Here is a 27,458-nt window from a genome sequence, read left to right on the forward strand (position 1 = left end):
TGCTTTTTGCTATTTTAACTGCTCTCCAAAGCTGGCTGGAGCGAGGACGTAAGGGTCTCAAAGGAACAGTCCTGGAAAGTGAGTTTGGGACCCTGAGAGCAGAGAACTGGCTGGGTTCCGGGGTACAGGCATCAGGCTTGATTCGGCAGGCATCCATGGCTAATCATCTATTGTTCTCAGATTACTGCTCATTTGATGACCCAGGAAAATACAGTACTATTCTGTGCTGGAATTGGGTGGCCTCCTCTCCCAGGCCCCATCCACAGTTCTGGCTTAGCTGCCTGTGCAGAATCAAGAGACGCAGATGTTCAAAGGCTGCATTCCACCAACAGAGCTAAGACCAGACCCCGTGTCTCTTAGCCCCTCAGATCCATCTTCCCTGGAACAAAAGTTCCCAGAATATATCCTCTATATCCCACATCTGACTCCACAGGCTCTGCCTAGTCTCTTTCGGTATTGTCATCTTGTGACCAGAGCTTGGCACTCAATAGAGGCTCAAGAAATATTCATATGATTAGGGGATACAGGTCTACATGTATTTCATCTTTGAGTCCCCACTGCCCTGCAGAGTAGGTGCTCAATGAATGCTCAAGGCAGGCAGCACAAAAGCAAAGCAGGTGTAGAGCAGCTCTTTGGGTCCATTGAAGGAACCAGAGCTTCCCCCACCTTCTGCCCCACTCAGTGTTCAAAGCACTTTATTTGTATGAATTTATCTAACCCTCAGAATAACCCTGTGTTGGTGTTCTTATCATCTTCTTCATCTTAGAGATGAAGACAACAAAGCTCAGAGAGGTTAAGTAAATTTCCCATGATCACACAAGAAGTGGCAGGTTTGGGACTCTAACCTAGGCACAGTGTCTCAGAGCCCATTTTTATAATTACCACAAAATACTGCTTTATGCCTCTCTTCTGCATCCCCGGCCCTAGAATATGCTGGCACATAGACAGCACTCAATACATATTGAATGAATGGCATGCCAACAGATGACAGCCCATGTCTACGGCTCTTCCAGCATCATGTAGTCCTGCCAGTTGCACCATACAGGTGGCTATTGTCCCAGTTCTAATTAATGCTCCCTGGATCATGCCCTCTGGCTGAGAGGAAGAGCCAATTTCTTCCTTGCTTTTTTTTTTTAACCCAGGTCTGCAGAGCTGTTATTAATAATGCTAATATGTAATCTTTATTAGAATGAGCCAGAGGCACACTCAGTGTGGCAGAGCAGCTAGTTTTCCATCCTAATGTCTAGTTTCCCCTCAATCTTAATAACAGGACCATTGCCCTTTTATTTTCCAGCCTCCTGGGCACCAGATGTGGCCATGTGACTACGTTCTAGCCAACAAGATGTAAGTGAAAGTGTTTTGTGTGTCTTCAGGGAAGGTTCCTTAAAGGACGAGGCACACTCTCTTCCTCCCTCCCATTCTGCTGCTTCTTGGGATGAGGATGAAATGCCTGACGCTCCAGCAGCCATCTTGGACCAGGGGGTGACCTTGAAGATGGAAGCCACTTCCTGAAGAGAAGACAGAGATAGGATCTCTGATGACTTTATGTAACCAGCATGATAGCCCTGGGTTGCCACCTCCACATTTATGTGAGAAAGAAACCAAGTTCTATCTTGTTTCTTATGCTGCTATTTGGGGTCTCCCGTTTGTGCAGTAACAGCTAATCCTCACAGACACAGGTGGAGTTACTCTCCTCATTTTACATAGGAGGAAACTGAGTCCCAAAGAGGAAGAGCAATTTGATTTGAACCCAGGCAGTCTCACGGTAGAGCCTGTCTATGGAACCACTAAACTACAGGTGCCTCACAGCTGAATGCTAATTGCATGTATTAGGTGCTGGGTAAACAGTAGCTGGAGGCTTGCTGTGCTCTGCCAATGTGGGAACCAGGAATGTGAGGGCTTTGGCAGTATCCTTGGTCTGCTGGCTGGGGGAACTGCTCTCTGTGTTCTTACCACATTCAAGTTTTCTGGGCCTGGGCCCTACAGCATTTTGGCAGGGGATCCAGACTGTGGTTATTAAATTCTTCATATTCTGGTCTGCCCTCAAGGAACCAGTAGGCAAAGCAGAGGCAATTATTGGAGGCTTTTCCAAGAGGGAAGTGATTCTAGCCCCATGTGATACAGGATGAGGCTGCTAAAGTCCCCTGAAAGGGAATGAGGATTTTAGAGCTGCAGATCGGTCTTGTTTAGCATCTTCCAAAGTGGGCTCTGAAGCATTTTCCCCAAAACATTAGCATAAGGAGATGATAATAGGTAGAAGCATCAGTGACCTGAGAAGCTTGAGAAACAGGACTATTACAGGACTTCTCAGAGCCTTTAGCATGCACTGGCACATTCCAGGAGGGGAATGAAATATACAGTATTCCTTAACACTGTTTGAAGTTGGAGCCCTTTTATTTGAGGAGCATCTCACAGGATATCTTTCTGCTTTTAAAAACACTGTCAATAGATACCATTGAGGATAATTTACTGCATGCCAAATACCGTGCTATGTATTACATATGTACTATCTCGTTAATTCTCAGAAAAATCTATGGCATGGGTACTGGTCTTGTTGCCATTTTATGGATGAGAAAACTGAGGCTCAGAGAGTTAACATGCCCAAGGTCACAAGATTGTAAATAGTAAAGCAATAATCCAAACCCTTCTGTCTGATTCCAGAATCCACCACATTATTAGGCCAGAGAGAGAACTTGCTGCATCTTGCACAGCTGGTATGAGGCCATGATGGATTTGATTCAGATGTCTTGCCTCCTGTTCCAATTGTTTTTCCGTACTTTGGGGCTTCTAGATTCATGAACTTGTCAGATGGCGGGTGATGCCCATCTCCCTACACTGTACTTCCCTACCACACACCCAGAGCTGTGGCCGAGGGGCCAGGTGGAGATGAAGCAGAATCCCTGGGCATGGTTCTTGCCCTATCACCAGCATGCCATGACCTCTCCTTCACCTCTGTGGACCTGACACATGGACTAATCCCTGGGCTGGACCCATCTGTTATGGGCCATGCTCTTCACCACAGGCCCCGCTCCTAGAAGCAAGCCTGAGATCACTCTAGGGGTGCAGTTTTCACATTTTGAAATGGTTCGTGTTAGTCCATTTTCTGTTGCTATAATAGAATACCACAGACTGAGTAATTTATAAGGAAATGAAGTTTCTTTAGCTTATGATTCTGGAGGCTGGGAAGTCCAAGAACATGGTGCCAGCATCTGGTGAGTGCCTTCTTGCTCTGTCATAACATGGCTAGGGCATCACATGGTAAGAGGTCAAGAGCATGCCAGGTCGGGTCTCTCTTCCCTTTCTTATAAAGCCACCAGTCCATCATGACCTCATCTAATCCAAGGCCCCCCTCCAAATAGCATCAATATACGATTTTGGGGATTAAGATTCCAACCCATGAAACTTAGGCAACATATTCAAACTACAGCATGGCTGAAGAAAAATAAAAAGAAGATTTTGCGATACTGGTGAAAATTACATGAAATCCAAATTCCAGTGTCCACAAACAAAGTTCTGTTGGCACATTGCCACGCTCATTTATTACATATTGTCTATGGCTGCTATGTGTTACAATGGCAGAGTTGAATAGCTGCAACAGGGGCCCTAAGAGCTGCAAAGCCTAAAATATTTGCTTTTTGGTCCTCAACATAAAAAGTTTGCTGAACCTTTGTTATGGGTCAAATGTGTCTCCCCGAAGTCCATGTATTGCAAACTTAAATCTCCACTGTAACAGTGTTAAGAGGGTGGGAAATCCAAGTACGGCATTTGAAAGGTGGGGCCTTTTAAGAGGCGATTAGATTGTGAAGACCGTGCCCTAATGAATGGATTGATCCATTCATGGAGGAATGGGTTGACAGTTTAATGGGTGGTCATCAACATGGTTCTGATGGCTTTAAAAGGACAGTGAGAGAGCAGGTTAGCACTCTCGCTCAGTTCATTCTCACCATGTGATACCTTGTGTTGCTGTAAAAGAAGGCACACCCCAGACGTGCCTCTTGGACTATGGACTTCCCAGCCTCCAAAGCTGCAAGAAATAAACTTCATTTCTTTATAAATTGCCCAGTTTCAGGTATTTTGTTATATGCAACAGAAATAGACTAATACACCCCTGTCCCCCATGAAAGAAGTCAAACCCCAATAGTATCATCATACACATCTGGTGATTTCCTTCTCAAGTAGCTAGTTTTATTCCCATGTCTCAGAGGTTGATGGGAATGAAGTGGCCTGTGACTAAGCCTCAGGAATGGAGAGAAGTTGCAGGCCAGGCAGAGGGGATGGGGTGGGGATCAGGAGGCTGGGTTCCTGTCCCAGCGCTGCCCTCTACCCCGCAGGCCCCAAACAAGTTCCTTCCACTGGGGCCACGGAATAACATGCTCTGATATAATATGCTCTCATCCATCTGCTTAATAAATATAACTAAATGTCTACTACATGCCATATCAGGCACTGCTTAAGGATATATGTATGCCTATACACAAACATGTATACACACGAATGGAGATATACGTGTGTGTATACATATACACATATCTATGTGGGGGGACAGAGAGAGAGATTATTTTTATATATATATGTATACTTTAAAAAGTTCATGGAGTCTACCCACTTAGCTCAATTGGGGAAGCGTGGTGCTGGTAACACCAAGATCAAAGGTTCAGATCCCTGTACTGGCCAGCTGCAAAAAAAAAAAACCACCCAAAAAACAAAAAACGAAGTTCATGGAAAGATTTGCATTATCCTTTAATTCTATTTTCCATAAACTTTTTGAAGTACTTTCAGACACCCTTGCATACATATTATGTATGTAACATATAAAACTTTCTGCTAGTGATAAGTGCTATAAAGAAAAATAAAGCCTGTTAAAGAGGTAGTGACATCGAGATGGTGTTTCTCCAAATAAGAGGGTCAGGAAGGATCTCCTAGGTGACGTGAGCAGCCGTACATGAAGCAATGCAGTAATAACGCATTCCAGGTAGAGAGAACAGCAAGTGCACAGGCTGAGATGGGAATGTCCTGTGTGCTAAGGACAGCAGTAAGGCCAGGATTGCTTGCGAGCAGGGCCTGAGGGGGTGGCTGGGTAGCAAGTGGGCCTGAGGAGCAAGCAGGAGGAAGATGGAGAAGGACCATGTGGGCCAAAGAGAGGGGTCTGGCTAATATCTCAGGTGGAGTGGAAGCCTAGAGTGTTCTGTGCCATGGCATGACCCATACTGATGATTTCAAAGGAAATCTCTGTTGTGTGGAGACTGGATTGAGGTGGTGGGTCTCCATGCCTTAGGTTCTCCTTTGGATCCTCAGGGAGGGATATGATTGTATAAAGTCCTTCCGGGAGGCAGGCAGATGCTGCAACTCCAAGTTGAAAGCTGGGAAAAGGTGAGTGAGCCATGCTCGCTATGCCTCAGAACACTAGGCTGTCAATGGTCCACTGATGCTGCAGGCTGAGGGGATCCAGCATGCCTGGAGGGCTCTGGGCTCAGGTCAGGCAGCAGTGCAGAGAGTGGGCCCTCGGGCTTCACCAACCTCCGTCAGGCCCGGCACACTGTGATGTGCCTGTCTTCTCTGAGTACGTCCACTTGTGGACCAGGAGCTCCTTGCTTGCAGAGCCTGCCCAATCCATGAGCCCTGAGTAGGTGGCCAGGAGTGGGTATTTACCAAGGGACAGCTGGAGCGGGGTGGGAGGCGAAGATCAGTGAGGGCCTGGATGTCTAACTTCTTCCTGCACTGGCATAAGCAAAAGCCCAGTTCAGTATGCCAGATCCTTCCCTCTAGGGTCTGGGTGACACACCTCTCTCAGCACAGAGCTTAGAGCTCAACAGACCCTGTGTTGTTGCAGTGCTATGTCCCATGCTCCTCCATCTACACCCAAACACAACATGCTGTAAGCTCCCCAAAGCCGCTTTACTTTTGAACCCTATCCTAACTCCACAGGGAGGGGAATGCTCACTGAAAGGGTGCCCACCATGTACTTTGCATGAAAATGCATGAAAAATCTTTAGTCCTGCTAAACATCCTATGAAGTGGATGTTTACTACTTTGCAGATGAAAGATGAAGTCAGAAAGGTGATCTGCCTCAAGGTCAACGAGCCAGTAAATAGCACAGTCAGTCTGTGTTCTTTTAACTCTGCTAGGTATAGGCTAAGCACTTGCTGATTGAGTCAAAAATCCAAAGCATCTATTGTCTACTCTCCCCTTATTACCATTAATAATGCAATGGTGTAGACATCTACAACAACTGTCACCACTTAACACCCACTAGGCCAACTGTAATAAAAAAGACAGACAACATGGCCAAAATGTGGAAAAGTTGGAACCTTCATGCACTGCTGGTGGTAATGGTGCTGACTCTTTGGAGAACAGTTTGGCAGTTCCTCAAAAAATGGAACAGTGACCATATGATCCAGCAATTCTGCTACTTGGTATATACAAAAGGAAATTAAAAACTTAGGTCCATAGAAAAATTTGTCATACAAATGTTCATAGCAGCATTACTCATAATAGCCAAAAAGTGGAAACAATCCAAATGTCCGTCAACTGATGGATAAATAAAACATGGCACATCCATACAGTAGAGTACTATTAAGCGATAAAAAGGAACGAAATACAGGCTCCAACATGGATGACCCTTGCAAACATTACACCAAGTGAAAGAATCTAGCCATGAAGTCCATATATTGTATGACTCCATTTATATGAAATGTCCAGAATAGACAAATCCAGAAAGAAGGTACATCAGTCAGGGGCTACGAGCATGTCGGGGGTGGGGGAGGTTGCTGGGAAATGACTGCTAATGGGTACGGATTTCTTTTTGAGATGATTAAAAACGTTGTAGAATTAGATAATGGTAATGGTGGTACAACTCTTTAAATATACTTAAAACGACTCAACTGTAAACTTCAAAGGGATGAATTATCTCAACAAACCTGTTAATAAAAAACCAAACTTGTGAGTTATTCTTCTTCAAGCTCTTGGATATTGTCCAGGCTAAGGATGGAAGTATCCTTTGTAAGGAGCTTCATCCCCAGCAACACTGGACACTAAACCCTGGGCCTGGAATGTAGCCTGTTCACTCTCAGATTAGGCAGGAAGCTTGTCTTACTTATCTTTTCCTCTAACTCACACATTCCAAAGTCCTGACTCCATCCTTGCAGGGATTTTATTTTTCCTGGGTTCACCAGTTCTCCTCGGGAAAGTCCCTGTACGGTGAGCTCCATGTCAAACATCAGAGGTAACCGAATGGTAAGCCTCTGCAGGATTGCACGGTGCCAGGAGGGTCAGTGCTCAGCGTTCTGCAGACTCCAGTAAAATCCTGAACCTGTCTCTTCAGGAAAAGGAAACCTGCAGAACCATTTATTGAGAGCCTACCATGTGCCGAGCTCAGTATTAGGTTCTTATGTAGCCTTCAACTGCTCTGAAGGCATCTGAACCATGTCCACCTCACAGGAGGAAGTGGATGCTCAGCCAGGCTGTCACCTGTTGCAGCTGGCGAGAGGCAAAAGTCCTATTCTTCCCAGTCCAAGCACTCACCCAGCAGTCTTGATTTCTCTGAGCTTTATTTTTGTCATCAGTAGAGGGGCACACATCACAACTACCACACAGCATGGTGGGGATGTCAGAAGTGCCTGACTTTTAATAAATTCTAATCTTCACGGGATGCGGCTTTTGCTGGCCCAGGCAGAGAGGAAGACAGGCTTTGTGCTCTATTGCCCATTCCGAACCCAACCACTATGGTCTGGCCCGATAGCTCCCATTTGCTCTCAGACATGGATGCCACCACCTCAGCCCACTCAGCTGCTCTGACCTTCTCTTGATAGAGCCCGCCTCCCCACTGAGCCTTTCCAGAACTTGACCCTTACCTTTGCTGCTGTGGTATGGGGACCCGTCTGGTCTCTACACTGAAAGTCCTTCAGGGGTAGACCTTGTAGAACTGCAGGGCTGCGGTGTGGAGGGCCTTTGAGGTGTGTGGAGGAGGGGCCACAATGTTTGCTTAGGCCTTGGGCCCCTTGGAAGAGATCAGTCTTAGTCTGGATCCAGGACTCCCCACGTACTAGCTGCACCATATCAGACAGGTTCCTTCATTTCTAAGTGCTGGTTTTTGGGTGAGGAATGGGAAGACCAGTGGAAGGCCAGAAGGAAGTTTCCTGAAACACAGAAACACCAAGGAAGCCGAGCACCCTCTTCTCCCCTGTCACCCACCAACCGGGACCGGGGAGCTGCGACCTCTCAAACAGGTGGCAACAAAACCACAAAACACTTGTTTTCAAATCACATATGGCTTTTTTGATCCCATCAAACAACTTTATTCACACAAACGTCCCTTAATTTACAAAGCCTCAGTCATTCATACACATTAGGGGGATCCACAGTGTTCAAGGAACTTAAATATAATGTATCATACCAACCCAAGTAAACCAAGTACAAAAAATATTCATATAAAGTTGTTCACACGTAGGTCCTAGATTACCAGCTTCTGTGCAAAAAAAGAAAATAAAGGAAAATAGATTTATTAACTAGTACTTGAAACTAACTTTGTGCCTGGCTTAAAACCTCCCTCACACCTGTCTGTCCCACATGAGTGTTAACAAGTTATTGAAATATACTCCCCTGCTCTGATGGAAAGAAGCCCCAGGAGCACAAAAGATTTCTTTAATATGTCCCTAAATAAACTCCCTTCCTCTGTGGTTTCTCTTGGAAAAGAACATGGGGGACCTCCCTTTTAGTAGTCCCTGCAATCTTAGGGGGCCCTTGGGCACCCAATGGCAGTGGATTCATCTCTTGGTGATGTTTGTGGATGCTAACGTGGCCAATCCTATGACACACCTATTGGTTGTCCCTGGGGGCACCACTCCAGACAGGAGCCCCCTGTTCTTGAAGCCTAGCTAAGGCAGGATCAGAGACAGACTTACGCTATCCTAAGGGCTGTGCTACAACCTGGTATGGGAGGATGGCAGAACAAAAATCTCTGGGCTTCAGCCTCCAAAACCCAGTGGCCTGAAGAGCTGAATGATGTCAGCTCGGCTGCTGTGAAGTTGCCAGGTCCAGGAGACTCCCAGCAGCCGTCTGTCTGGGGGCTGCCACACAGGTCTGGGAGGGATAATCCAAGAGGCCCACCTAGAGTAAGAGTCACAGTGCCCCCAGATGTGAGAGGAGGAGGGGCAGGTGAGCAGGACCGATGGTGGGAGGCCACTGGTGGGCAGGGCTGGAAGGGGCAATGTGGAGCAAGGCAAGGGCAGAGGGTTAGGGTCCCTTCCTTAGCGGGTAGCAGCCTGGCTCCTGCTTTCCCAAGTTTCCAAAAGATACCCCAAGGCTAAAACCCAGACATCCATGGTACTAATATCTGTCTTCTAAAAAGGTAAACAGCCAACAGCATAAAAGGAAGATTCCCACAATGTCAGCTCTTTTCCTTTTCTTAGAAAAAGATTCAAGCAAAAATAATCTTATTGCTCCAAATACTGGTTTTCTAGGATACGAGATAGCTGATACGTCAAGGAGCTGAGGATCGTGGAGAAAGGGAATGATCGAGGTGGGGAACGTCCAGGGCAGGAAGGCTGTGGGGAAGGTGGTGAGCAGTCTCAGCACCACAGGGCCGGGGAGCAGGGCAGCGAAGGGTGCTTGCCCCTGCCCCAGGCAGCTCTGTCTTCATTCGCTCTGGGGCTACCACGGGCAGTGCCATAAAGGGGGGCAGCCCCTGTCCAGAATCACATGTCTACCCAGTGTCATTTCTCTTCTAGCTGTAAACAGGGTATTTCTTAAGTAAACATTGAATACTCTCCCTCAGAAGGGAAGCCATGGGGGCGAACCCTGACTGGGTGGGTGGGAGGAAAGAGTTCCCGTTCTTCTGTCCCACAGCCTCTGGGATGAGATGAGGCTGAGGCCTGCAGCCTTAGTCCCCGGTGCCCAGGAGGAGGGCAGATAGAGCCAGTCTCGAGTGAACCGATGGCCGCACCTTCCTGGCTAGAGGTAAGAGGCAGAACCTGCAAGGAGCGAGAAGCAGAGCATGTACCTGTCTAAAGCAGCTTTTCTGTCCTGGGCAAAGCTGGTAGTGATGTCTCGTTGGTGGGGGAGAGATGTGGCCCTCAGGTGGGGCACATGGGGACAAGAGGGGGGATCCTTTCCCCATGGCTATCTGCAGCAGGAGACAGAGTGCAGGTGACAGACACATAGGGAGAAAGAAGCCACACACTTGCAGCTGAGCCAGGAGGTCTGGTCAGGGGAGGATCAGGGAGTAAGGCACTACGATCTGTCCTGCTGATTCCTCTTGCCGACAGGGAGACTGAGCTCAGGCCCATAGGGCTGAGGCCAAGCTCCTCTCTGCAACATGCTATCCTTTTTGCAGATCCGAGGAGGAGAGGATGACTCACTGCTGTTTCAAGGTTTGGAAACTCCTAGAACTTGGACAGGTCTAACAAACTTGGTGGCGCTGAGATGACGCACCAGAGTGGCTGGTAGGCCCAAGCCTAGGGTGGGAGGCAGGAGGAGGGAAGCAACAAGGGGAAGCTGATTCCCGAGGGGAAGCGGTGGAGAGGCCTGCGGAGACCTCAGGCACTAGCCCAACCGTGGATGTGCTGGTGCTTACTTAGGGATGACTCCCCCAAGCAGGACGGATGCCTGAGGAGGACACAGCAGATGCAGTGGGGCAGGAGAGGGAGGAATAGGCACTCGGGGCTAAAGAGCCGGCCCTCTCTTGAGCTAGGGAAAGAGGTCCTGCCACCAAGCAAGGATGGGCTGGGAGTCTGGGAGATGGGGTATGTGGAAGCTAGCTACCCCTAGCAGGCTGCCCACTGTGCCCTACAGCGCACACTGAGATACCAAGAAAACAAGGGAAGCACTATGTCTCCCAGACCTTATGTAGCCAGGGCTGAGACCCGCGGAAGGCAGGAAAGAGAGAGGCAAAAGGAAGTCACTTGCTAGGCTGAGCTCTCAGCAGGGATTGGAGCAGCGGCTGCGGTAGGTCAGGAAGAGCTGGGGGGTGTGAGCCTGGGGACTGTTTTCTCATGTCCTCACGTACAGAGACAGCTTCCCCCAAAGGCAGGCAGGGTGGTGGGGCAGAAGGAACATCACTGCAGTTAGGGGATGCTGCTGTTCCCACCCTTCTGGCAGTAGCTCAGCACACTCGAGGTTGTCTGAGGAGCTGGAAACAAGGGACAGGCAATCATAAGAAACTTCAGCCCAGGACGGGAAGGGCCTGGTTACCACCTGCAGCCCTGTGGATCCTGCTAATAGCAGCCAGCTGTCTGCCCATGAGGGGGAAGCAATCTTGGTGTTGAGAGAAGGCTGAAGAATGTGAGGAAACACATTGCCAAGCTGGGCTTGATGTTTTGCTGGTCTCTTCCAAGCTCCCAGGGCCAAAGGATTGTTGCTTTTGGGGGAAAGACCCCATTGGTCACATACCAACTGAAATGTCCTCTAACTGTCTCCCCTATCAATCCTATGCTGGTTTAGGTAAAAACAAAAAACCAAAATAATTCCTTTCCCTTTCCCCACAGACCCTATCCTATTTGGCCATAATGGGGTAAAAAGCCTTTGGAGTAGACAAAGTCATGTCCAGATAGAGGGACAAGACAGGAACGTTACTTCCCTTCTCCTTTTGGGGGGAGGGACAGTCCAGGGGGAGGGAGGCCTCTCTTAGGGAGGCTGCAAGAACATTGTCAGCGAGCGAGCGTCAGAATGGCTACACAGACGTCACTGGTGGGGCTAGAGGGACACAGCTGGGGGAGCTTTAAGGCGGCAAGCGCAAGAATGGCACCTGATGGCACAGGGTCTACCCAGTCCCACTGGACACCACCCTGCTCCAGGCAGGTCCATTCTTTTCCCATCAGACACATTTACTCTGGGGGGGGGGGGGGGGGCACCTAACGGTAAGTTCCTAGGGATAAGGGAGACGGCGCTTAACAGCACGTGTCACTGTACATGACACCATGGACCCCGGCACACAGGGCACACCCTTCACTGCGAGAAGACGACAGTGGCAGCCAGTTCAGGACACACTGTTGTTGTGGCAACGGTCACAACAGGATCTCAGGGCCTTAGGCAGCCTGTGACAACCTGGACACTTGTGATCACATCTGGGATGACGACGATCCAGGAGGCAGCAGGCAGGGGGTGCTGACTTCATAGCAGTGACAGATGCCCGTGGAAGATCCAGCTGCGTCCCAGGCAGAGGTCTGGCACAAAAGTTTTTTCCTAACACAAAGGTAGGGTTGTAGAACTGGGGTGGGGTGGCCGCTCAACCACAGCAAATGGGAGATGGTCACCCTCTACCCCTCCCTCCGAGCTCCCAGTTATAAAGGGCAGAGAAAGAAACTGGTTTCAACCACTGTAAGTCCTGGTGTGTCTGGGGGCTCCCAAAAGCTTAAAGAGAACAGAACCCACAGCTTAGACCTTCTTTTTTGAGTCCTCCTGGCCAAACCCTGGTCTTCCTCTTTAATGTGGTTCTTCACCTCTGATCATTTCTGAGGCCCAAGGGCTAGCAGGGACCAGCCCAGCAAAGAGTCCGGCATTTCTTGCATCTGGGAGGCAGGTGGCCCAGAGGTCTCCTTATGTCTTCATACCTCATTCCAGAAGAAACCCCAAAAATCCCTATGGGGAGGCAAGCCTTCTCTGGGGGAAGTGAGGTGCTATATGCAGAACTGAGAGACATGTAAAAGAAAGAAGACGGAGGGAAAGAAAAGGACAAAAACAAAACAGCTCCCTAGCCCCTTATAAAATTTAAAGTGAAACTTATACATATGCTTTGTCCACACTGAATTTCTTTAAATTGGTGCCTGTCCATAGCATATCTTCCTGCTCTTCTGAAGTGTCAATGGTTTAAATTAAAAAAGAAAAAGAGAAGAAGAAGAAAAAAAAAAAAATTAAGCAAAACTAAAAGAGAGGGGAAACCCAAACAAAAGCTTCACATTGCCGGAGATCCAGCTGTCGGGAAATCGCCAACTGGCCAAGCCACCACCTGTACCCTCTGCCATCCTCTGCACGAGACATGATGACACTGTAGGTCCCGAGGATCGACCTGGAAGACAGAAGGCAGGCGAGGAGTGGACACAAGGTCAGTGCACTTGGAGTGCCAACACCAACCCAGATGAACTCTGAAGCTGTGTGTGTGCTAGGGGTTGGAGGCAGAGTTTTCTAAATACTTTATATGGAGTAAACTTAGCTCCACTACAACTGACCTGCTGTGGAAACACGTTATTTTTCAAATAAGGAACTGAGATGCGGGCTAAGTAACTTACCCAAGGTCACAAGGACTAAAAGGCAGACCCTGGCTGGGAACCCAAGCACTGGCTCCAGCTACCAATCTGATCATGAATCCCACACCTCATTCCCATTCCAGCTTCCCTGCACTACTTGCCAGCCTTGGTTCCACGTACACTGTCCTCGCTACCCTCTGTGACTGACTGTGTTGTAATAAACTTCACAGCAGCCCTCTCAAGGTTTAGTTATCCCATTTTAGAGATGAAAAAGTAAGGCTCAGGCCTCTGAGAACCTGAACTAGGCTGGCTGCCAAGGTCTTCAGTGGGGCCAGAGTCCCACCCAAGGGGCAGTATTGGACTCAACCAATGCTTGGCCCCACCCTGCCTGCTGCAGGAGAGTTCTGGAGCCAGACCTGTGCCTGCATAAACAGGCTCTGCCACTTGTCTGGGCTGAATTTAAGTCCTCTATTCCTCGGTCTTGTCACTTGTACCTATGAAGATTAAATGAACTAATACATATAACAAAACTGAGAAGAATGCCTGACCCTACTACCTACTAGTACAGTTATCCCTCAGTGTCTGTAGGGGACTGGTTCCAGGACCCCCTGTGGGTATCAAAATCCACAGATGCTCAAGTTCCTTATATAAAATGGAGTAGTATTTGCATATAACCTATGCGTATCCTCCTGCACACTTTAAATTGTCTCTAAATTAGTTATAATACCTAATACAATTTAATTGCTGTATAAAGCTGTTATACTGTATTTTTTTATTTGTATTATTTTTTACTGCCCTTTTAAAAAATACGTTCTATTCATGGTTAGTGGAACTCACAGATGCAGAGGGCTGACTGCATAAGCTATTACCTGGGAACTGCCTTGGGGTCAGGCCTCAGCAGCCTGCCCTTTAGGGGCTTATGCTAGTTAGTGGAGGCCTAGAGTACAAGAGCCTGCAGAGTGACTAGTCTTGGGCCAACTCCCACTCTGAGCCACCGGATCAGAGCTAAGTATAGCCCTGTCCTGCGGGGGGCGGTAGGGAAAAAGGGCCTCTCGGGCAGCAGTGCTCCATCTCCACTGCACATGGGATCATCACGGAGTTTTTAAAGTTTCTGGTCTCACCATCACCAACTGAATCAGACAAGTCTTTCACTGTGTGCTAGAATCCTCTCCCCGCCTTCCCCCAGCTGTTCACTTGCTCTGGAAGGGCAGACCCAGACTGCTCTCTGCAGCCTGCGGGGTGCGCCCCCCCCAGCCCGGCACCTTCTCTACCACAACTTGCTGCCTGTGCATTCTGGCAACTCTGGCCAGTCATCTCCTGGAGAGACACCTGGCTGGTCCTCACAAGAGGCAGTGGGGCAGGGCAATACTGGGCAATTTGATTCCCATCAGCCTCAGTTTCTTCCTTTGAGAGCTGGGGTCTCTTTACTGAGGGCTGAGGGGAACAATGACTGCTGGCTCACAGCAGGCACTTACATACTCAATGACCCAATCCCTTCCCTCCAACTGTCCCCAACTAGAGGCTATGGATGGGTTAGATCTAGACAGGCCATGTTCCTCAGCATTCCATCATCAAAACTGCTTCTACCTGGGGGAGGTGTCATGGACTGGCCACTTCTCCACACTGCTGGAAAGGAGGGTAAAAAAGCTTTCTGGAAAGCAGGCTAGAAATGTGTTTTCAGCTTTAGATGTGCTTAGACCTGTAGCCCCTATAATTCCACTCCTGGAAGTCTAGTTTAATAACCCTAAACATAATCCTAAACATGAAAAGGACTTCATAAATAAAGACATTCAAAGTATTATTTAAACTATGAGGCAATTACAAATCCAAAAATAAGGGATAATGAGGCAAATGATCCATCAACTCAATGAGATATTACAGAGGAAATGAGATAGCTGTATGGCGTCGTGAGTGTTATGGCAGAAGCACTTTACTGGGGTAAGTGGAAAAGAGTAGACACAAAGTTGTATGCCATGTGGTATGACAACTGTGTAAAAAGAAAAACAAACAAACAAAAAAAACAAACAAAAAACCTGCCTCCCAAAGGAAAATCTGGCAAGAAATACAGCAAAACATTGTTGCACTCTCTGTGAATGGATTTTCCTTTTCCCCCATTTCTGATCTTTGATAGTGAACACACACCACATTGTCATAGTTTACTTTTAATAGGTATAATAGGGTACTTCAATGAACAAGAAAAGCTGGCAGCTCCAACAGAAAGATCCAGATGTGGGCTCCATCTGGGCCCTTCCACACACAGTGGACAATGGGGAATTTTCCACATCTGTCAAATGAGAGGTTAGACTCTGTGATTCCCTGCTCCACTGTACAGTGAGGGGAGACCCAGTGTCTGTGTCTGGAGGAAAGTGGGGTGGCTGATAAAGGCCCTGGAAAAGAATGTGATCTGGAAGGAAATATGGGATCTCTCAGGCTCAACCTTCCACACTGCTGCTTCTGTTCTCCTGCCTGTTAATTCCCCACAACAAAAACCCATCTGTGGGTCTTATATCCCAGTTTTTGATTTAGGAAAATAAAATCATAAACATATCCCCTGGTGATTCAGCAGCCCTCTCAAACTCTGGCTTTATTTAGCATGCTTATTGCTTTCTCCTTGTGCTTTCAGTAGATGAAGCAGATCAATCAGAAGACAGGGGGACCCTCACCATCCAAGACATTAAGACCTGGTGAAATATGACAAGAAAAGCCCAGGAAACTGTATGGTCACGAGTATCTCCTAAGACAGTCATTGGGACCAGTTATGATCTGTCAACATTCCTTCTTTCCCTCCCTCCCCAGGCAGGACCGAAGCTGAGGATGACCATCCACAGGAAAGTAGCACATGGCAGCTGAAAAGCAGTGCGGGCAAGGAGACAGACACAGAAGCCAAAGGTCCCTTTTTACATAATAAACTAGTGGAACAGGGTGTGACTGCAGAAGGTCAAACCAGAAGCACAGCACTTGCAAGAGCTCCTGAGACACCAGCTTTTAACGACCGACCGTTGTAATCACCAGGTTCCCTGTCAGGAAATGAAGCTGACATTTCCCATAGGCTCCCCCACTCTCCCTCCAGCTTTGGCCCTCTTGGTAGGACACCACAGGACAGCCCACAGGTCTGAGCCTGGTCCTCCCTGTGGGCAGGGAGAAGGAAAACTACTTTTACTATGGAGAGGACCATGGCTTTGGGTTCCTGTCCCAGCTCCCATCAGAGAAAGTGCACCTTCCCCACAGAGCCAATGGCACAGCAAGCTCACTGGGAAATAGTGGAGGCCCTTTCCACAGCCGTGAACGGGAATGGCTTGGACCACACGGTTCCATATTAAAGCAGCAGACCCTCCCCGGCACTTGTCAGCACAACGAATGGTGTAAGCCCCAGCCGCTGTGGGGCCTTGGGGAGGCCTCACACGTGTCACATCTCAGCTCCCTGACTGCCCAGATACCACCTTCACCCAAGGCTTGCCTCATGCCACTCAGTGGAGCCCCTACCTCTGACCACAGAGCCCTTAGAAGACAAAGCCATGCCCCTAAGCGTCGTGGAAAATGGTGACGTGATAAGCCTGTAATTGACACCTGCAGTGTATTTCCATGATTATTGTGAGAATGGATTTGGCCAGTTTTAACAAGAGATCAGGCCCAGAGAGATGGAGCAACTTGTCCCATGTTGCAGAGCTGCTGAACAGTAGAACCAGCACTTAATCCAAACTGTTCCAGCTTCACTGCTCAAAGCCTTCCCACGATGACAGTCTTCATTTAGTGTTTTCAAAGCCGCCGTGGCCAGTGGTTCTAATAGCTCCCTTCTGACACAGTCTTGGGGGCGGAAGGTGTCAGTGGTCTGGAAGGTTGTTTGGCAAACCTTAGTTCAAGAGCTGAAATAAGTAAGTTCCCTCCTCAGCATATTCCACCTTCTTATTTCTCTATAATTACCACAACAGCCATCACTTATCAAGCATTTAACATGTGCCAGGCATGTTCTAAGCATTTTAGAGGTAACAACCTAGCAAGATAACTTTCAATCCTCCTACACTGCTTTCCAATCACTGTGTCCCAAAAGGGACCACGTGTTTTACTTCCACGGCCTTGTTTCAACTCAGTAACCCTCTGAGGAGGAGTTATTGCCCCCCAGCCTTAGAGATGAGGAAGTTGAAGCTCAGAGGGAAGGGCTGTGCCACTAGCAAGTAGTAGAGAATAGGGGTTTAAGCCCAGGTCAGTCTCACCTCAAAGCCCCTGCTTTTTAACACATAACTCTGTAATATGAAATCCTTCCTAGAAAGACAAGAGCTTAAATGGAGTTTAAAATCCATTTAACCCCTTCATTTATAAATAGATTCTCTCTTGTGGAGGGCTTGGCTTAGGTGCCTCTGCACAGGTCTGGTGTCCAGGACACAAAGAGGGACGTGGTGCCAAGCAGATAGTGACCAGCCTTCCAGCAAGTTCCTCTGACGGCCAAGCAGTTCTCTGGTTGGCCCAAAGAGACTGGGGAAACAAATCCCTCCCATTACGGCATTAGCAGCTTAGGCAACAGGAGCTGAGGCGAGCAGACAACAGGAGGATGGGGCTGGGGACAGAACAAGCTCCTGTATGCATCTCTGTCCCCTATTCCTCGGCCTGCACACACTCAAAATGTCGGTGAATAAAGAATTATTCCTTATTCTAAAAGTATGGCCTTCCTACCTTATTGGTGTCAAAATGTCATTTCTTTGAAATGATAACGAAAGTAAGTGGGAATGGTTTTAAAAACTGTTCCCCTCCCCAACCCCAGCTTTTCAATTTTACTGTCTTATGAATGTGTAAGTCTGGGAGCCACAAGCACGTTTTAAACTCAGCATTCTCACCAGGTACTCTACCAGGGAGGAACACAGGCTTTGTGGCAGACAGTCCTGGGTTCAAATCCAAACTCTGCCACTTACCACCCCCACCCATTTCCACAATCTAAGCCTCCTTCTCCTTACTAGAAAATGTAGATGGTGTTCTTTATGTATTTCTTTTGGACTAGACCATCTATAACTTATCTTGAGTCAAGGCTTAATTCAGGAACTTTCTGTCCTGTGTCCTGAAAATGGAGATGTCAGAATGAAGGCATTGGAGGTGGTGGTGGAGGGTGGGCTCCAATCCCTACTGGGAGGGATGTGAGCCTCTGCCTCACTGTTACCATAATGGCCCTAGGCACAGCCAGATGGTGGCAGAAGTATCCTCATCACCATGTGACCTGCTCACAGCTAAAGATGGGTTTTTGAAGTCCAGGGACCTACACATCTGAAATACAACCTGGATGTTCGCTGGGATCTGTTTTCTGTGGTATTACACAAGTGTCACAGCTACATGTTAGAAAGGGTGAGCCAGTACCCCAGGCGACCACTGGCACTTGTCAGAAGGCCGGCTCATACTCCATTCTCAGGCTTCAGAATGGCACAGAGCACCTGGGTTAGTCCTACCTGCTGTTCAGGTAGACAGGGACATTAGGCACCTGTGGTTGCCAGGTGTGAGCCCTCGCATACACTCTCTCTACACATACACATTCACCTGTGAAAAAAGTTCTCTGCAGATGAGGAATTTCGGTCTTGGAGGTTACTTAGGAAGTTACGAAAAGCTGGTAAGTAAGGAGCCAAACAAATGGCTAGTAAATAACTGGTTGACTCGGATTCAAACCCAAAGCCTACTTTTCTCTATTTTACCCTGCCTCATCTATTTAACAGAAAAGAAAGTCATCCAGACTAAGGCACAGTATAAATAAGGTGTGGTATTACTGGGTGAGTAGCCAAGAACTCACTCTTACTTAAATTCTCCCACAGTCCTGTGTGGTGGTATTACCACTACCATGTAACTAATGAATCCTTTAATATGCTACATGCCATGCAAGACTTAATATGAAATACCTCACTGTTCAGACAAAGATCCATGTAGGAATTGTCCCCATTTTATGAATAGGCAAGCTGAGGCTCAGGTTACTAGTTTTTGGCATATTATGCTGTAGAGCAAGCAGGCATCTCAGGTGCACAGAGGCAAAGTAACATGGCAGGGTACAGAGGGCAGTCCTCTCCTTCTAAGCAGGATTAGCTTCCAAATGAGTCATTCTTCACTTGTTTAAACACCAAAGCATCTGGCTCCTCATACTCAGACATCAACATGCCAGCCTTGGGGGCTTCAGGGGCCCCAGCCCTACTGTCCATTCCGATCAGTCAGAAGGACGAGGCCAGGGCACAAGCTTTCTGATGCATCATTCCTCTAAGCCCGAGCTCACACCCATGGTCTTTAAAGTAGGGCAAAACCAGGAACGACTGTGCTGCGAGCAGCCCACCGCACAGTGCATGGTGCCCTGGTGTCAGGGTCGAGTGTGTGGGGTAGTGATGACAAATGGGATAACGCTGTTTCAGTCTTCAGGTCCACTGAAGGCTCAGGATATTAGGGAGAAAGGGAACAAGAGGCCAGGGCTGATACAAGCATACACACAGGAGCTTCATGGCAGCCCACAGAGATCTGCAAGACCACAGGTCCATGCTTTATTGTTTTTGAGCCCTGACCAGGAGACCAAACAAGGTAGCTCATCCACAGAACAGATAGATATCTAGGAGCAGGTCCCGAATGTGGGAGAAGTATTACTCAAAGAGCATATTTTACAGAACGGCAGATTTGGTGTTCTGTTAAGGGCATGGGCTTTTCTGGAGTAGGAAGACCCAAAATTTATCTCCCAGCTCTACCAGTTATAGTTCTGACCTTTACCAAGCCAAGGCCTCCAGAGCTTCAGTTTTCTCAGCAGAAAGTGAGGAAATGTCTACTTTGCTGGGTATGAAGACCAGTGATAGTATATGTAACAGGTACAGCGAAGCACACAGCAGGTACTTAATAAGTTATGATGGCAGCTTTAAATCACATCCAAAAAACACAAAACAAAACCCACAAAAACCTCACAGTAGTCATCTGCTCAAGCTAAAATTCCAGACAGACAACCTGGCCTCAAGTCAATCTTCTTTTGAGGTGATAGCCTCCTTTCTGCTTTGGGCCTCAGCTCCTGCTGATCTGGTTACCACCCCTCTGCCCCACCCCCTAGCTGTCAATCAGATGGCACCCATCCTTTGAAGCCCCCTCCTCAAACCTCCTCCCAGGAAGCATTCCCAGAGGACCCACTGGAGGAACACTTCATGGCTCTCCGTGAACAGATATCATATGACCTCAGATGCCCACTGACCATGCTGTGTGCTCCCATCTTACCACCCCCTTAGACTACAGGCTTCCTCAAGCACAGGGACAATCTGGCACTTCTCTTAAGCCTCTCAGATTACCAAGGAGTGCTGCGTTTTTAGAAGGAGCTCAAATACCAAGTGATAGATAGGAACTGAGAGTTAATAATGGCAACAGAAAAATTAATTTAAGAACTTCACAGAATCATACATTCAACATGATGGGGTTTTAACATAAAAATAGGGTTATAAAAACCTCTGCCTTTGGTTGAGTTCCCACTTCACTGCCAACCACTCTGCACATGTTCCCACTGAACACTCGGGCAAGCCAGGTGCAGAGAGGGATGCTCATCCTCACCTCAGAAAGCTGGGCCACGTATCCAAGCTCCAACAGCTGGTAAGGGACAGAGCTGGGATTGTGTCCAACTGTGAAGCCTGTGCTATTTTTCTACCAAGCAACACTGTGCTGCTCCCCTCTCACACCTTCAGAGCCAGGTGGGAGAAACGAGGCACACGGGGACTACAGATTTTCCTGGCACTACACAGCTTATCAGTTGGTTATAGAACCAGGAGGCTCCTGTCCCCATTCCGGCTCTCTCCACCACTCCTTCCCTCATAGGCTTTTCAACAGAAAGCCCTCCCTTCAAAGGGGAAGGAAGAAGACAGCTGACTGCAAACATGTTCTGTTTAAGGGGAGTGGGCCCTTGAATTCCAGGTGTGGCTAGTTGGACCTGGCTTGGCTTCAGAGTATGACCATAGAGTCTTAAATTAGTCACAGTAAGAGGTTAATGAGAAGAGCAGAGTTAGGACTAGAAGCCTTGGGTTTGGCCTAAAACCCGGTGGACTTCTCCAGACCTTAACGACGTTCTATGGTTTCCCCTCCCAGTTCCAACCAACTATAAAATGGCAAAAATACCCTACAACTCTTGTTAGCTAACAAGTAGCTCAAGAAGTGGTCGTGGAGTTCTGGTTGGGGGGCTACCAGGTATGGTGGGGGACTCCCATACTCCACATTTGGGATATACAGATTGCTGACAGAGGTGGCTGGGGACGAGGCAGTCCTATGAGACACTCAGCACCAGCCTCTACATAGCCAGGGGTCTACCCTTTGTCCAAGGGTCCCCCATACCCCACCATCTTCTGCATCCCGTTCATCTACTTATGTGTGTCCACAGGAAGCCAGCCCTGTGGATTCTCTGAAAGGCAGATTGTCACCCAGGCTATAATGCACAAATGCAATCTTAGGCACGTACCCCTAGGTGGCAATCTATTAAGAGACATTAAACACACAGGACAACGATAAAGGATCTCGCCTGGTGGTGAGAGTACAGGGAGGAAACCAGGCTTCTGGTTCCATCTAGCTCTCTCCCTACTCCTCTCTGGAGACTTGATTTCTTCACACGCCAAATAAAGAATGAGTCCAGCACAAGGGTTCTTAACCTGAAATCCTCTAACCCCAAGGACACATAGGCTCTACAAACACCCAAAGTCCAGGAAGTATCAGAATGTAAGTAGTGTTCATATTTCTGGTACAACATCCCACCATCTAGATTCTGAGAAGGGCCCATGACACAAAGAATACTGAGAACTAGAAAGACCTGTGTCGGCTCCCTCTCTGTTAAGGCAAAAACTCTAACTAGAAAGCAGCACAGGATGCTAAGCAAGGTAAGAGCCCATGTGGCGGAGGCTGAGGGGAATCAGATCAGTGAGTGGTTGGGGGCGCAGTCAACAGCTCAATGCACCAGAGCCCTTCCCAGCAGTGGGATAGTGATCCCTCTCCCTGAAGGTTTCAAGCATAACTTGAGATCCTCTTAAACTGGATGAATGCCACTGACAGAAGCAATCTTGATCCACAGCTCACTAACTACAAGGACGACACACCCACTCCTGCAGCAACAACTAGCAGGCCCAGTGTACAGCAGGGCGTAACTTATGGAGAGAGAGGACATGGGCAGAGCTTACAGCCAAAGTGATGTGTTGCTGCAAAGAGCTCAACTTCAACTCAAGTGTGCCAGAAAGTTTGGTCAGGGCAGTGAACTGTTCTCCGCAAACTGTAGCAAGTGGTTACTGTGGAAGCTGCTAGACATGCGGCTTGGTCATATAACAGCAGTGATCATGGCGTCACCACTGCTGACTTGCTTAATGTTGTTTTAAATCTTTTCATTCCTTGGAGTGTGCTGCCAAAAATGCTAGCATTAAAGTTTGCCAACGTACAAAAAGAAGAATCACTGAGCAAGACCAAAGATTTCTGAGATTTGGAGGTCTCCACGGTGACCAGCAGAAGGCAGGGCTACACATTGAGTCATGCAGTTTGGGTCTAAGAACCCAGAGCCATTTAAAACCAGACTTTCTGGCCTTGGGAGGTCAAGAGGCCGCTAGGGCACCGGGGTTGCTGGTTTTCCCTAAACATCTTAGCTGGTAAACAGATACTGCGTAGAACTCAAGACCAACTGAGGGTAACTTTTTGTTTCTAGAAACAGCCCTGATAATTGGAAGTTAGCTATGTGATTGCCCTAATCCCCTTCCCCACCTTATTAAATGTGGGGTTGAAATTAAAGCTGCCAACTGCCTCAGTTAGTCCCCAAAGAGAGAGGTTCAGCTGTGGCTGCTGTGATTAGCAGAGAAAGGGCTCAAGGGAAAGGCTGGGATTCTGTAAGTTATCCTTAAGGGCCCTTTGCCAGGAGGAAGACATCTAAGACACTGTTACTAGCTAAAGGGGAGAGGTCACTCTTCCATATGGAGGCAGAACAATTTGTGGTTATGAAAGGAAAGACCCAAACCAGACTATGACCACAGAATGGTCCATATGGACTTTTGGTTATACCAATCAGTCCAAAGCTCAGTATGACAAGGGGAACTCATTGGGGGCACCTCCTGAGGGGTTTGGAGATCTCTCAGGGGGAAGAAGGGTGCCACAAATTGTTAGTGAGCAAAGAGTGAAAATGCATGATCAGCCTATGAGGATTTGGCAAAAACAAAACAAAACAGGATGAAGGCGATACAAGAGCCAATGTTTACCGAACTCTTACCGTATGCTAGAAGTTGCACTGAATACAGTACACGGTGAGCATCACCTTTGGCATTTAACAGATGAGGAAATGGGGGCCCAGAGAAGGTAGATGACTTGCCCGAAGCCACCCAGCTGGTAAGTGGCAGAGCTGTGGTTTAAACCTAAGTTTACCAGTCTATCAGCTTCAAGAGCAAGTCCCGTCACGTCCTGATACCAGTGCAGAAGCACAGGTGCCTAATTGTCCAATTCGGTTGTTGCTGTTTCTTCCTTGACATGCTCAGGAAGGCGCCTGCACCATTCTCACGCTTTCTGGAGATGTGTACTGTCTCCCTGGGGGGCTGAGAGTTCTCGCCTTCTTGTTGCTGACTCGCCTTCCGAAAATAGCTTTGTACACCACCACCCATCTTCCCACCCAGCCCCACCTTCTTGCAGGATGAAGTTCATCCTCCTTAGGCTGACATTCAAGGCTCTTGGCAACTTAGTGCTATTTGGCTCTCCAGCTCTAGCCTCTGCATGAACCAACCCAGTGATATGCTCTTCCCACTAATTCCCAGGGTTCTTTCTGCCTTTGCTCATGCCATGTCCCCTGGTTAGGATACCCTCTCTTGTTCTCCTCTCTTCAAGGTCCATCTTTAGTCACAGTCCTTCATGTTGCCCTCACTTCTTCAACAAAAGCCAGCACTCCTCCTCTGAGCCCCAGGTGGCACTGAGACAGTGCTGTGTCACTATGGACTTGCTCAGATGACCTCTCTTCTGTAGCTCAGTGGTGAAGAGCAAGGGCATTGGAGCTCTGGGCCTTGCACAGGCACTTGTTAGCCATGTGGCCAATGGCAAATCACTGCCTCTCTCTGGAGTGGGAGTTGGGAGGAGAGAGAAGCAATACCCAGGACACAGGTGAGGATTTAATAAGATAAAGAGTGGGGAGTATTAAGTCTGGCAAACATAACATGCTCACCAAGTTCAGGTGAGACAGAAAGAGAGAGACCACCTCCCCCACCTCCTCCTATTACGCCTTGCGATAAGACTCCAGATTGCACCAATTTGTTCCTATCCAGAAACATATAGTGAATGCAGGATTACCAGCAAGCTTTAAAGCTCTCAGTAAGCATTTGCTGAATGAATGCAAAAAAAGACCTAGTGACTCCTGGGTCCCAGGGGACGGGATCTAGTGAACAGGCAGAGGGATCCAGCCTCTACCTTATATATCATTCACACCAAGGTGTGAAAGGACAGCTGAAGGAGCCATTCTGAAGCCTCTTCCCATTAGCTGGACATGATGTAGAAGCTGCAGGCCTCCTGGTGTTTGTACTTAGAAACTTAAAGGCAATTGTGACCAGAGACCTCCCCTGCTCAACCCCTCATCCCCTGTACTCCTTTCTTTAACCCCAAATAGAAAGTATTTCCAATTTACAAAGCTAAGTAGATTTCAAAATCAATTTTATAGCCAGCAAACATGGTGCTGATGTTATATAACTACCCAAAAAGAGAGCGAGAGACCAGTGCTAGAAAGCTGCTCTGTGGCAGAACCACCAGGCTGCCCATGTGACAGGACTCTGCACAGGTTTTCAGCTCTAAAAAGCATGACAATACAAAACAAAATGTTACGTTTGAGACACAATTATAGCAGAGTTCATATGCATATGAAGACACAGAAGAGCCAGACACATCAGTCACCTAATGAGAAGTTGATTTCAAAGGGAAGAACAAGACACGGCACGACTCAGCCATCAAATAAAGGTGTCAATGCAGCCCTGGATCTAAGAGGAGGCCATTCTGTGCCTGGGAAGGTGTCCTTTGTTCAGCACTGAATTTGAGATTCTACAGCCCTCCAAAAAGACCCAAATAATCACACACAACTTACCACAAATACCCACGTAGACGAGAGAGGATGGTTTTACATCTGTACATCCAAGATACACTTATGTATCTTCCCACACCCCCAGAACCTCTCCTCCTTCAACGTTCACTATCTCCTACATGGCTCTGTCTCTACCACCCAGTTACTCAAGTCACAGATAATGGAGTCATCTTTGAGTCACCCCTACCTCACCCTCCCTAATTCAGTCCATCTGAGAGCCCTTTAGGTATCTCTGAATGCACCTTGAATTCCCTCGTCTTTGGCCATCTCCAGTGGAGAAGATACTCTATCTCCCCTAACCTGGATAACTACAGCTTCTCAGCTGGGCTCCCTCCAATTCTACTGGCCTCTCCAATCCTGCTGCCACACAGTGATCCTCAAGATGCACATCAATTGTTAAAACTGCGCTTCCATGACTTACCATGATCTACAAAGCTTGGACGGATTGGGCTCCTCCATCTCCTCCTGGCCTTTTCCACCTTGCTCCAGCCTGCTCTTCTCCCTCTGCTTGGGAGACATCTCATTCTTTAGGTCTCAGTTTCAATGTCCCCTTCTCAAAGAGGCTTTCTCTGACCACCTGGGGCAGGTCTCCTATTTTCTGCTATTTCCCTCATCCATACACAATGAAATTGTATCTACACTTTTTTTTTTTTTTTTTTTTAAAGATGACCGGTAAGGGGGATCTTAACCCTTGACTTGGTGTTGTCAGCACCACGCTCACCCATGTGAGCTAACCGGCCATCCCTATGTAGGGATCCGAACCCGTGGCCTTGGTGTTATCAGCACCACACTCTCCCAAGTGAGCCACGGGCTGGTCCCTGTCTACGCTATTTCTTTATGATGTGCCTCTCCAATGGAGGTGTAAGAGCCTCAAGGGTGGGGACCATGTCTGTTTTCTTACCAATGTATTAGAAGCACCTGCCATGGAGCCTGGTACGCAGGCACACTCCTCTGGTGTGCGAGTTTTACTTTTTATTGGTGGGGGAGGGTAGGAAGCACATTAAAGCTGCATATTCCACGGTGCTAATTCTAGCGCTGCTACCAACCTGGCCAAGAACTGAACAGCAGGACTGAACATCTGTGGCGTGCCTACTGCATGACTTACATCCTATGCTAGCTTTACAGTAATCTTCCATTTAACCCTTATGACAATCCTACAGGGCATTAGCAATCTCACTTCACACATGAGGACTCCACGGCTCAGAGAGATGCCTAGGGTTTAAACGGACTGAAGTCAGGAACTAGCTCCATCTCCACGGCCCAAACCTGGCCCACAACAGGTACTCAATATGTGCCTGTGGAATAAGTAGACATTTTCTAGTCAAGATTCAAAGCCACGTCTAAGATCTCCATTTAGAGACCTCAGTCCTGCCTGTGCATCAAGGCATGCCCCCATTCCCCAGGCCCTGCTGCTTCTCTGCTTCCCCTTTCTCCAGGGGTGATCTCCTTTCCTACCATCCAGACTTACCAAGGCCCAGAGAGGAGGAGTGACTTGCCCAGAGTCACAGGGCTAGGTAATCACAGAATTACTGATAGAATTACAGAAGCCAGGAGTAGAACCCTGCAGGCCCTGCTGACTCTTATGCCTAAATCCAAGCTTTTTCAGAGTAACAGATGAGGGCAATGGTCTGTATGTTTAAAGATGGCAAGGTGGCTGCCTGTGCACTTACCCTACTTTGCTAGGGTGGGTCTCAAGACTGTGTGCGCATCAGCATCACCTGGAGGGCTTGACGGAACACCCCTCCCCAGTGTCCAACTCAGTAAGTCTGAGATGGCAGGTGACACTGCTGGCCTGGGGACCACACTTTAAGAACCATCAGTGCTGAGGTTTCTCATTGGCATTGTGCGTGTTGAGGGAGGGGGCATATATTGAGGATCAGTGAGAAGCGTGGTGTGAGGCTGTGAGTGTAACTCACTCCATCTTGAAAGCCCTCACCACTTGCTGTGTGTCCTTTGTGTGAACCCTGCCCATGGAAGTTATGTAGTAACTAGGGGTAAGATAGAACAATAGGTAGAAATGGTTTGCTGACTATAAAGAAGGGACCTAGTGATCAACTACTGGTATGGTAACAGCCAGTCCAGCTACCTACCTGTATCACAAGACCACCCAAAATAATAATCACTGTCATAGGTAGTGATGTTAGTGTGTGTCTTAGTATATTTTTTCTTGGCCTTTTCCATTGCTTTGTGTGAACAGCCTGTATCAACTTGGCCTCAACCAGGGGGTGGTGCAGAAAAAC

General features: G+C 48.0%; 1 protein-coding gene across 2 annotated transcripts in view; it reads right to left on the reverse strand.

Annotated features, from left to right (window-relative positions):
- Window positions 1-1,436: 1,436 nt before the first annotated feature.
- STK35 (serine/threonine kinase 35) overlaps window positions 1,437-27,458 on the reverse strand; it is a 49,936-nt gene continuing 23,914 nt past the window's right edge. The window contains exon 4 of one of the 2 annotated variants that reach the window (XM_063114451.1): window positions 1,437-1,508. The gene's annotated coding sequence lies outside the window, so the exon portion shown is untranslated. Of the gene's footprint in view, window positions 1,509-8,287; window positions 13,001-27,458 lie in introns of those variants that run through there. The other variant, XM_063114443.1, reaches the window with a different exon arrangement.

Source organism: Cynocephalus volans, chromosome 1, assembly GCF_027409185.1.
Source record: "Cynocephalus volans isolate mCynVol1 chromosome 1, mCynVol1.pri, whole genome shotgun sequence".
Classification (NCBI taxonomy): domain Eukaryota; kingdom Metazoa; phylum Chordata; class Mammalia; order Dermoptera; family Cynocephalidae; genus Cynocephalus; species Cynocephalus volans.